The 12,049-nt window shown below is 48.6% G+C and overlaps 1 pseudogene; it reads right to left on the bottom strand.

The window, feature by feature from the left end:
* Positions 1-413: 413 nt before the first annotated feature.
* LOC125554224 lies at positions 414-1,468 on the bottom strand (annotated as a pseudogene).
* Positions 1,469-12,049: the final 10,581 nt, after the last annotated feature.

The raw sequence follows: 12,049 nt of genomic DNA, 5'->3' as shown, positions 1-12,049 counted from the left end.
AAATCATAAATATAGTAATAATAACGAAACAAAATCAAATCAGTACTTTCAAAACCGTGTCCTGCATTAAATCAAACTTCTTTTGCCTTTCCCTACTCATTCTCCAATCAAATTAATTAAATGTTACCAAAATCTAAAATATGGTGGATGTAAGGTATATGTCAGACAATATTGATGTACTAGAATACTGAAATCTTATCTAGCTGACGTTCACTACGAGAGGGATGGCAAACGAACCCTCTTAATGGCAGTTTTAGTCGGGATCAAACGGGTCTCTCACAAAAACGGTCAAGTTTCTCTGAAGAAACTATCATCCCTCACGTCAGGAAAGTCATTCACAAACGACACCCCTCGTCGAAATACACGGGCTAGTCGCCCTAATTTAAGAGTATATAAAACTAAAACTTCCCATACATAATTCGACCAAAGTCCAAATAGTACCACAACCACAATGGAAAGCATGACAGATATAACGGTCCCGAAATCTAAGTAATAACCTAGCTGATCGATGATGATACGTATGAAGATCTCTAACTGAACTAAGCGGCCCTGCTGTCCTTGGATGCGTTGACGGCGGCCTGCCCCCTGAGCCTGCCGGTCCTCCGCGCCCCGATCTGTCCAACCTTCTGCCCGGGAGGCGCGTCGCGGCGGACCGTGGACGCGTGCCCGATGTGCTGGTGGTTGCCTCCTCCGTGCGGGTGGTCGACGGGGTTCATGGCGACGCCGCGCACCCTGGGCCAGCTGTTCCTCTTCACCCTGAACTTGTGGTACGCCCTGCCCGCCTTGAGCAGCGGCTTCTCCGTCCTCCCGCCGCCGGCCACCTGCCCCACCATCGCCCTGCACCCGCTCTGCACCACCTTCTTCGCCCCCGACGGCAGCTTGATCCTGCACGCACGTACGCACGGTTGCACACAAGTCAGATTAATCTACTGGTCTCCATCCATGATCCATCCATGCATGCATACAAGATCGATTAAACTTGCCTGGTGGTGCCGTTGTCGGAGTTGTGGCTGATGACGATGGCGTAGTCGCCCGAGGCGCGGGCGAGCGCGCCGCGGTCGCCGACGTGCTGCTCGACGTTGCAGACGACGGCGCCCTCCGGGAGGGACGCGAGCGGGAGCACGTTGCCGATGGCGACGACGGCGCGGCGGCCGCAGTAGACGGACTGGCCCGTGTACATGCCCTCGGCGGCGACGAAGAGCTCCTTGCGGTGCTTGTAGCGGACGGGGTCGCGGAAGTCGAGGCGGGCCAGCGGCGCGCCGCGGCCGGGGTCGTGCACGATGTCCGTCACCACGCCCTTGAGGTACCCGTTCCGCTCGCCGTAGTCCAGCGCCCGGAACCGCGCCGGGCCCTGGCGGTGGTGCGTGTGCGACTTGAACACCGAGCCGGCGCCCTTGCGCTGCGCCCTGATCACGCGGCCCATCTTCTCCTCCTCTTCTCCGGCGGCGGCAGCGAGGGTTTTGTGTTCGTACGTGAGACGTGATGAAGGCGTAGGCGCGAGACGGCCGCGTGCATATATAGGCTTCGGTGGAGTGCAGCCTACGAAAGCGTGGTCGACGGCTGCGATCGGTGCACGGGTGGGGTTTGGCTGCCCGCCGTCCGATTCGCTCGGGTGCAAGCTGCTCGTGTTCGATCTGGTCACCAACCACGCATGCCTTTTCTTTCTTTTTTTTTTTAGAACCAGGATTTCTGTTGCATGGTGAGGTCTGATATTGTTGCCGCATGAGCATGTTTCGTGACAACATACATTAAGCACGGCATGATTATGGAAGTTCACGTTGAAGTCATGGTAAGAAATCACACCAACGAACATGAAATACTACCCCTCGAATTCGACTATAAATAGCGTCAGCTTTGGATAAATAGTATTTGACACTATTCACATCCGATTTTGTCTTTTTTTTCTCTAAATGTAGTTCAAATTAGGAATTGAAACTTATTGAGATTGTACATTAAACATGGATGTGTGTCTCTAAATATTTTCAAGAAACTGAACATGTTTTCTATCTTCAAATAGATTGAACATGTTTTCTATCTTCAAATAGATTGATCTGATTGATCTCGCCTAAGGACAGATCCTATACTAGCCCCCCCTCCCCCGGGTCTCACACATAAGCAGAGGCGGAGACAGGGGGGTGCGAGCAGGGGTCAGACCCCCCCCCCCCCCCATGACGCTTCGTTAGTAGGTACTAGTATTACCAGTAGTTTCTACATATAGGTGTCATGTGTACAGGCTGCTTCTGATCTTTTTGTTGTTGGACATGAAAACTTTCTAGCCCAAGTGCCCAACTGCCCAAGGCCCAACGTGGAACCATCAACCGAGCCTCGATTGCTAGATGTACGTATATATCAGAAAAAAGAGATTACCTGCTATCGATCTACCCTTATCCTCCCGATAATTTCGTTCGTGCAATCAAGTCTTCTGGTTCTGTACCTTCCTACGCCGCCGCCCGCCCGCCGCCGCCCATCGCTCGTTCACCGTCGACTCTTGCAGTCTTACTGCTTTTGCCGCCGTCGCCCAGGGCAGTGGTCCAACACTTCAGTGCATGCGATTCAATCATAAGACAGAAACTACTTGTGTACTTCATCGGCATCATACATACATCAACAGATCAACTTCAACTCGGAATCAAGGTACGTCACTGAATCACTGTTAATCTTGGTGAATTAGCGCAATTTCTACAGAGATAATAGTTTAATTTACTGCTTTGATAAGGTAGCATAATAGTTTTCTAATGCCACTCCTTGTTTAATGTTCCAATGACTGAAGGATGAAGAGGAAGAGTACAGCAACAATAAATTTGTTTTTCAAGCCTATTGCTTCTAGCTCTAATGCAACTGAAAATGCAAATCCACCGGAGGAGCAACCTGTTGTAGATGATACTTCCAGCCCTGATCTAGTTGATATGCAAATTGATGATCACAATATTGTGGCACCACTAGAAACTTTAGAAGAAGGTAGAACTAGAAGCACAAAATATGTGAGGGATCTTGGTACACGCCAACAGATTTGGGAACTCCATCCCGATAAGCAGGATGAAGCACGTCGATTCTATGTTTCTAAGGGCGCTTTTCATCCATACATGAAAGAGTATCCATATAATGGAACAACAAAAAACCACCGCCGATTCCAGTATAGTTATTTCACTGATTGGCCTTGGCTAGAGTATTCACTTGTCACACGTCGTGCATACTGCCTCTATTGTTTCCTCTTTACGAAAAAGCCAACTGGAAAGTGTGGTTCAAGTGCATTCACAGTGGATGGATTTATAAACTGGAGAAAGGTGAATGATGGCAAAGATTGTGCTTTTATAACCCACATGGGCAAAGATTCCAACTCAGCCCATAGCTATTCAGCCTGTTGTTATGAAAATCTAAAAAATAGATTGAACCACATTGACAAGGCGATGGTACAAGTATGTACAAAAAAGGTTGCAGCTGCAAGGTTAAGACTTAAAGTCACAATTGATTCCATTAGGTAAGACTAAGTTTATTTGTTTCAACAATTAACCTAGTATATTTTGTATTTATGTAAGACTAACATGTCCCTTGTCTGTTATTTCATTAGGTGGTTAACATTCCAAGCTTGTCCATTTAGAGGCCATGATGAATCTCCAGGATCCCTAAACCAGGGTAATTTTCTTGAGTTGGTAAAGCTTTTGGCTGCTTATAACAAGGATGTCAGAGATGTTGTCTTGGAAAATGCTCCACAAAATGCCAAGTACACCTTGTAAGGGCATATTTATCCCTACGGTGTTTTGGTGATTGATGACAATGCATTTTAAGGGCATATTTATCCCTACGGTGTTTTGGTGATTGATGACAATGCATTTGCGGACTAATCGGGTGCTTTGGTTTCTTTCAGATATTCATCCTTTGGCACGCAATGATTTTCCCCTCGGCGCTCTACTCAAGACGGTGTAGCTTCCTTCGTGACTTTGTTGGTGGACTAAGTTTCGTAGTAGTCACCGTACTATCAAGAGGGGATCTGCTTCGGTATGGTTTGGGTGGAATCAACACGTACACGTTCTTCTCTCTCCCACCGTTTTCTCTCCGTCTCTATGGAGCTTCTCTCTTCTCCCTTTGTGGTTTTTCCTGGACCCAGCGGTAGTACCGGGCCACAGCGGTAGTACCGCTGAGGCTCACTAAGCGGCAGTACCGCTCCTCGGAGCGGTAGTCGCTCCGAGCAGTAGTACCGCTTTATGGCCTCAGCTGTAGTACCGCTGCGGCTCCGTGTTCCTACCGCCTCGACTCGAGTGCGCATTTTCTCGTGTCGGGTTTTACGGCACTAGCTGCAGTATAGCGGTAGTACGGCTGAAGCTCAGTAAGCGGTAGTACCGCTCCTCGGAGCGGTAGTACCGCTGGATGCCTCAGCCGCAGTGCGTTGTGGCTCCGTGCTCCTACCGCCTCGACTCGAGTGCGCATTTTCTCGTGTCGGGTTTTACGGTACTAGCTGCGCTCGACTCGAATGCGCATTTTCTCGTGTCGGGTTTTACGGTACTTGCTGCGATAGTAGTGGCGGTAGTGCTGCTTGTGAGCGGTAGTACCGCCCTGCCTCCGCGGTAGTACCGCTCTGGGTCCTAGCCCCAGCCCCTTCTCTTCCAGCGCGGCAGTACCGTTGAGGGGGAGCGGTAGTACCGCTTATGGGCGGTAGTACCGCCCTGCCCCCGCGGTAGTACCGCTCTTTGCGGGGCTGAATGGGGGTAACGGTTGGTTTGTTCCCCCCACTATAAAAGGGTGTCTTCTTCCCCCCTTTGACCTACCTCTTCCACCATTAAAACTCCATTATTGCTCCAAGCTCCATTTTCGCCCGATCTCACTCCCTAGCCAACCAAACTTGTTGATTTGCTCAGGAGTGGTTGAGAAGGCCCCGATCTACACTTCCACCGAGAGATTTTTGATTCCCCCACTCATCCTTAGTGGATCTTGTTACTCTTGGGTGTTTGAGCACCCTAGACGGTTGAGGTCACCTCGGAGCCATATTCCATTGTGGTGAAGCTTCGTGGTCTTGTTGGGAGCCTCCGATTAAGTTGTGGAGTTTGCCCCAACCTCGTTTGTAAAGGTTCGGTCGCCGCCTTCAAGGGCACCAATAGTGGAATCACGGCATCTCGCATTGTGTGAGGGCGTGAGGAGAACACGGTGGCCCTAGTGGCTTCTTGGGGAGCATTGTGCCTCCACACCGCTCCAACGGAGACGTACTTCCCTTCAAAAGGAAGGAACTTCGGTAACACATCCTCGTCTTCACCGGATCCACTCTTGGTTATCTCTTACCTTCTCTTGTGCAAGCTCTTTAGTGTTTGTTCCCTTGCTTGCTTATGTGCTTGTTGTTGTTGCATCATATAGGTTGTTCACCTAGCTGCACATCTAGACAACCTTCTTTGATGCAAAGTTTAATTTGGTAAAGAAAAGCTAAAAATTGGTAGTTGCCTATTCACCCCCCCTCTAGTCAACCATATCGATCCTTTCAATTGGTATCAGAGCCTCGTCTCTTTATTAAGGACTTCATCGTCCAAAGAGTATGGTTGATACCGTAGACGGAGCGGAGGAACACTCCGGTGTGAATCCTATCTCGTCTACGGGCGATGGGGGAACTTTGGTCTCTCGTGAGGAGTTCAATGTAGCCTTGGAGACATTGAAAACCTCCATGACGACCGAAGTTGAAAACATGTTTACTAAATTTCTTGAGGGGCTCAAACTATCCACCGCACCGTTGAAAGTGGGGGATCCCACCAACAAGGTGTCGGATGCTATCCCCGACAAGGGAGAAGCTAGTAGTGAAAAGGCTCCTTCTTCTAGTGGCAAGAATGGCACCGGCATCTTTGCCCATGTGGAACCACCACTTGTGTATGGTGGACCGGTTCCTTCTACTCATTTGAATCATGCCGGTCCTCCTCCTAAGATTGTGAAAAATGAGGATTTTGATTCTTGGGTTTACCGCTTTAAACGTCATTTAAATCATGTGAACACTAACCTTTGGAGAATCATTGAAGAAGGTTTCTACCCACATGATCCAAGTAACTTCACTCCTCGAGAAGCCGCGGACAATCAATTCAATGAGAATGCTCTCTTCATCATTCAAGATGCAATTCCACCCGAAGACCTACCTCACCTTCGTCCCTTCGCCTTGGCCAAAGATGCATGGCATTGTGTCGTGTCTCTCTACCGGGGAAGCGCAAGCATTCAACGCTCCAACTATGAAGTGGTACAATATGAGGCCGATGAGTTTGCAATGAAGGAAGATGAAGAACCTCGTGAGCTTTATCGGAGAGTCACCAAACTCGCGGTCTCACTACGAGATCACGGGAGCAAGGACACGGATGACAATTGGATCAAGCGCAAATTCCTCAAGGCAATGATGCCCTACCACAAGGCCATGTCCTCCGTCATCCGCCAAAGACCGGACTTCCACACTTTGACCTCAAGCGAGGTGTTGGATGAGTTTGTGGCCATGAACATTTTGGACAAGACCGCCGACAATGCGGTGCTCCGTTCTCAACGGGGAAAGAAGCCTAACCTTGCTTTGAAGGCCAAGCTCACCGTGGAAGAAGAAGAAGAGGAAGAGGAGGAGAGCAACCCCGAAGATACAAAGTATGCATATCATGAACACATGGCACTTGCTTCAAGGCAATTTTGGAGCAAGAAAAACTCGAGGAACAACTTTAGCAAAAACACCTCGAGTGGCACGAGGGGCAAGCAACGTGTAAGGACTTGCTACAATTGCGGCAACGTGAGTCATTTCGTTGCAGAATGCCCGTATGAGAAGAGGGAAGACAATGGTGGCAAACTCATTCGAAAGGACAAGGCCAAATCGTTCTCCAACAAGAACAACTTCACCAAGAAGACTCCTCCCAAGGCCTTGGTTGTGCAAGAAGAGTACAATGAGGATGATGACGATGATGAAGATGATGAGTCGGTTGCCATGGCCTCCGTCGCCATTGCCACAACGTCACGAGTGTCCCTCTTCGACTCACCCAACGAGAGCATCAACGCCAAGTGCCTCATGGCGAAAGCCACCAACAAGGTAACCTCCAACATCAAAACTACCATCATTAATCATCCCTCCCCATCGGAGAGCATTAATGAAGTTGAGGGAGTTAATGTGGAGGCTAACGAGTTTGAGGCCTTTATGGGCAAACTCAAGGGAAAATCCAAGAAGCACTTTGTTGCTCTCTTGGAACAACTTGGCGAGGCCAATGACATGATCAAGGCTCACGAAGACACCATCTCAAAGATGGAAGGGCATAGTCGTGACTATGCCGATGAGATTTCGGACCTCTCTAATGCTCTTGAGGAAGAGCGTGGTCTTCGTTTGGCTCTTGAGGAGTCATACAACGTTGATCATGCTAAGTTAGAGAAAGATTATGATCATGCCCTCCTTGTTTCTCGTGTGCTAAATTCCGAGAAGGCTAAACTCGGAGTTGATCTTGCTAGACTCAAAGAGGAGTTTGATATACTTGACAAGGCCCACAAGGCCTTGAAGGGTATTCACGCTAGTCTCAAGGAGTCTCATGATCAACTCCAAGTGAAGCTAACTAAGGAGAAAGCAACTTTTCCTCATATGGTTTTAATTGATAATGCAAATGCTACTAACCCATGTTGTGAGCATATACATCTTGTTGAGGAAAATGCTAAGTTGAAGGAGCAACTTGAGAGAGGCCTTGCGACTTGCATACAAGGCAAGAAGAACCTCAATGATCTCTTGATCAACCAAAAGAGAGGTGTGGCGAAGGAAGGGGTTGGGTACGTCTCCGACTCCAAAAACAAGAAGAAGAATGACAAGACCAAACGACCTCCTCCCCTCATGCAAACCTTTGTGAGGGCGGGAGAAAGTGTCCCCGAGGAGAAGAAGAAGAACAAAGTCAAGAAGGGCAATGTCACCTCACCCAACAAAGCCGGCGATTTTAATCCTTCTTATGTGTTGTGCCGTGCTAGTGATGGGCATGTTTATGCCAAATTTGCTGGTTCTCTTCATGAGCACGTTGAATGGTCTATTTGGGTTCCTAAGACCCTTGTTACTGACATCAAAGGACCCATTACAAAATGGGTACCTAAAACCAAGCATTGATCTCTTGCAGGTGTTTGCTTCCGGTGGTGGATCATGGCTGCTCGATAGCAGAGCTACAAATCATATGACCGGAAGCAAGGACTTTGTGGTGGACGTGCACAAGGTTCCATCTATGCCCACCAATGTCGAGTGGGGTGACGCCTCATCTTCTAAGGTATTGGGACTTGGCAAGGTGGTCATCTCTCATGATCTCACGATCGAGAAGGTCATGCTTGTTGAGTCCCTTGCATACAATTTACTTTCCGTTCGTCAGCTTGCAATCATGGGCTTTGCCACTTTCTTTGATATCGATACCGTGGCCCTCTTGTGGAGCAAGACTCTTAAAGTAGCCTTTGTTGGGCATGTCGAGAACGGTCTATATGTGATTAACTTTTCGGAGCGACCCACTAAGACCGCGACATGCCTAATGGCTAAAGTTGATGTGGGATGGCTTTGGCATCGCCGTTTAGCCCATGTCAATATGAGATCTTTGCAAAGTCTCCTAAAGGGGGATCATGTCCGTGGACTAACGAATGTTAGTTTTGCTAAAGATCGTGCTTGCAGTGCCTGTATCGAAGGAAAGCTACATGAGAAGGCTCACCCTCCCATGACTATCATTTATTCAAAGAGGCCTTTGGAGCTCCTTCACATGGATCTCTTTGGGCCTCCATCCTTCGATAGTCTTGGAGGTAGAAAGTATTGCTTGGTGATTGTGGATGACTACTCAAGGTACACGTGGGTGTATTTCTTCAAGAGGAAGAGCGAGACCCAACAAACCGTCATTGACTTCGCCAATGAAGCACAACGTCAACACAATGCAAAGATCTTGACAATAAGAAGTGACAACGGCACCGAGTTCAAGAACTACACCTTGGATGAGTTTCTTAGTGATGAGGGAATCAAGCATCAATATTCCGCACCATACACCCCTCAACAAAACGGTGTTGCGGAGAGGAAGAACCGGACGTTGATGGATTCGGCAAGGACCATGATGGCGGAGTTCAAGTCTCCGTACAACTTTTGGGCCGAAGCCATCAACACCGCGTGTCATGCATCAAATCGGCTCTACCTCCGCAAGGGTTTGAACAAGACTCCTTATGAGATACTCACCGGTAACAAGCCCAACCTCAAGTACTTCCGGGTATTCGGGTGCAAGTGTTTCATTCTCAAGAAAGGTGTTCGGTTGTCTAAATTTGAGGCTAGAGCTTATGAGGGCATATTTGTTGATTATGCTACAAACTCTCATGCTTACCGTGTCCTCAATAAATCCACGGGACTTATTGAGGAGACGTGTAACGTGGAGTTTGATGAGAATAACGGCTCCCAAGTGGAGCAAAGTGGCACTTGTGATGTAGGTGATGAAATTCCTCCTCAAGCCATAAGAAGAATGGGTGTTGGTTTCATCCTACCCATTGAGGAACCCCTTGCGGCCGAAGGAGAAGGACAATGCCCCACTCAAGTGGAGCCATCACCAACCCAAGGCCCACACACTTCCGAAGAACAAAGTGAAGGCCCTCAAGCTCATGAACAAGACCTAGGGCAAGATCATACTCAAGACGGTGTTGACACACCAAGTGATGCCCAAGGTCAAGTTCTCTCCCTCAAGCAAGTTCAAGACCAAGAACAAGTTCATGACGACGCTCAAGATGATCAAGTAACCGCTCCTCAACTCACCGACGAGGAGGAATTAGAGCGTCGTGCCGCCAAAGTTGCTTCCAAGCTCTCCACCAAGGATCATCTCATGACAAACGTGCTTGGAAGCTTAAGAAAGGGGGTAAGCACTCGTAGACAATTAGCAAATTATTGTGAGCATCACGCGTTTGTCTCTTGTGTGGAACCTCACAAGGTCTATGAGGCGCTCGAAGATCCGGATTGGCTCAATGCCATGCATGAAGAACTCAACAACTTCGAGCGCAACAAAGTGTGGAGATTGGTGCCAAGGCCAACGGGGAACCACAATGTCATTGGAACCAAGTGGATATTCAAGAACAAGCAAGATGCCCATGGGATTATCATTCGCAACAAGGCTCGTTTGGTAGCACAAGGCTACTCCCAAGTCGAGGGTATCGACTACGGTGAAACCTTTGCTCCCGTTGCTCGTCTTGAATCCATTCGCATGTTGATTGCATATGCTTCTCATCATAACTTTAAGTTACATCAAATGGATGTGAAGAGTGCTTTTCTTAATGGTCCCATTAATGAATTAGTGTACGTCAAGCAACCCCCCGGGTTCGAGGATCCCTACTTTCCCGATCGTGTGTATCAACTCGATAAGGCACTCTATGGCCTTAAACAAGCCCCACGTGCGTGGTATGATCACCTTACCGAGTTGTTACAAGACCGTGGGTTTGAAGTTGGGATAATCGACCCCACTCTTTTTACTAAGAAGGTAAAAGGGGAGTTGTTTGTGTGCCAATTATATGTTGATGATATTATCTTTGGTTCTCCTAACAAAGCTTTCAATGAGGAATTTGCCGCTCTCATGACCTCAAAGTTCGAGATGTCCTCCATGGGGGAGTTAAAGTTCTTTCTAGGGTTTGAAGTGAAGCAAAGAAGAGAAGGAACCTTCATCAATCAATCCAAATACACTCAAGACATGCTCAAGAGATTCAAGCTAAGTGACGTCAAGCCGGCTCCCACCCCAATGCCCACCAAGTGCCAACTTGATCTAGATCCCAATGGTAAAGTGGTGGATCAAAAGGTATACCGCTCCATGATTGGATCCTTGATTTACCTTTGTGCATCTAGACCGGACATCATGTTGAGTGTGGGAATTTGTGCACGGTTTAAAGCCGCACCTAAGGAAAGTCACTATGTGGCCGTCAAACGAATCTTTCGATATTTGGCTCATACCCCAAACTTTGGCTTATGGTACCCAAGAGGATCAAACTTCAAGCTTGTAGGGTACTCGGATTCCGATTGGGCGGGAGACAAAGTGGATAGGAAGTCCACTTCCGGAGGATGTCAATTCCTTGGTTGCTCGTTGGTAAGTTGGTCTTCCAAAAAGCAAAGTTGTGTGTCTCTCTCGTCCACCGAAGCGGAGTATGTTGCGGCCGGTAGTTGTTGTGCACAACTCTTATGGATGAGGCAAACTTTAAAGGATTACGGTGTCACTTGTGACAAAGTGCCTCTTTGGTGTGACAATGAAAGTGCCATCAAGATTTCTCTCAACCCGGTGCAACACTTCAAGACGAAGCATATTGAGATTCGGTATCACTTCATCCGGGATCACATTAGGCGAGGAGAGATCGAGCTCAACTATGTCAACACTCATGACGACCTTGCAGATATTTTCACGAAGCCCTTGGATGAAGCAAGATTTCGCGAGTTAAGGCATGAGCTAAATATCATTGATTCGAGCAATGTTGCTTGAACCCGTGCACACCCTACCACGCTCAATTTGTTGTCTAGTTTAGGTGTAGGCATGGACATAGGGGGAGTGTTGTTCTCTCGATGAACTCTCCCTCCCCCATTATGCATAAATTGATCAAGTCTTTCACTTTAGCCATTGCTGATGGCACGTGAGCTCAAAAGACGAGTTTTGGTCATGGGCCCAAGGTTAAAATCTTCGCGGCGCCATACCTCTTGACTCAAACATAGGTGGCTTCGGCCACCGCCCTCTCTTGAAGAGAGGTTTCTTGGCCTCTTGCTGATGTGTTCCTTTGCTTTTTGTTGCGGGTTTTCTGTTTTTTTAGAGCTAAGCCATGTAGTCTAGTTGCCGCGGTGTGCTGGGCGGTACTGCCGCCGCTGGCGAGCGGTACTACCGCCTATGAGCGGTACTACCGCTCCCCAGCGCGGTACTACCGCTGCGGGGCGGGGCCAAAGGTGTTTTATCGGGGCAGGGGGAGGTCTCTTCTCCCCCATACCCATTCGCTCACCCTCTCGTGCCTCTCTCTCTCCAGCACCGTTCCGCCGCGGAAGGGCTCCGGTGGATCTCCTCCTCCGGGGCGTTCCTCTCCATTTCCTTCGGTGGAGTCAATCCCCACCTCGTCCTCTTGCCATGGA

The sequence above is a fragment of the Triticum urartu genome, chromosome 4, assembly GCF_003073215.2.
Source record: "Triticum urartu cultivar G1812 chromosome 4, Tu2.1, whole genome shotgun sequence".
NCBI lineage: Eukaryota > Viridiplantae > Streptophyta > Magnoliopsida > Poales > Poaceae > Triticum > Triticum urartu.
Note: the sequence above shows the minus strand (reverse complement) of the source record. Positions and strands in the feature narration are given on the sequence as shown.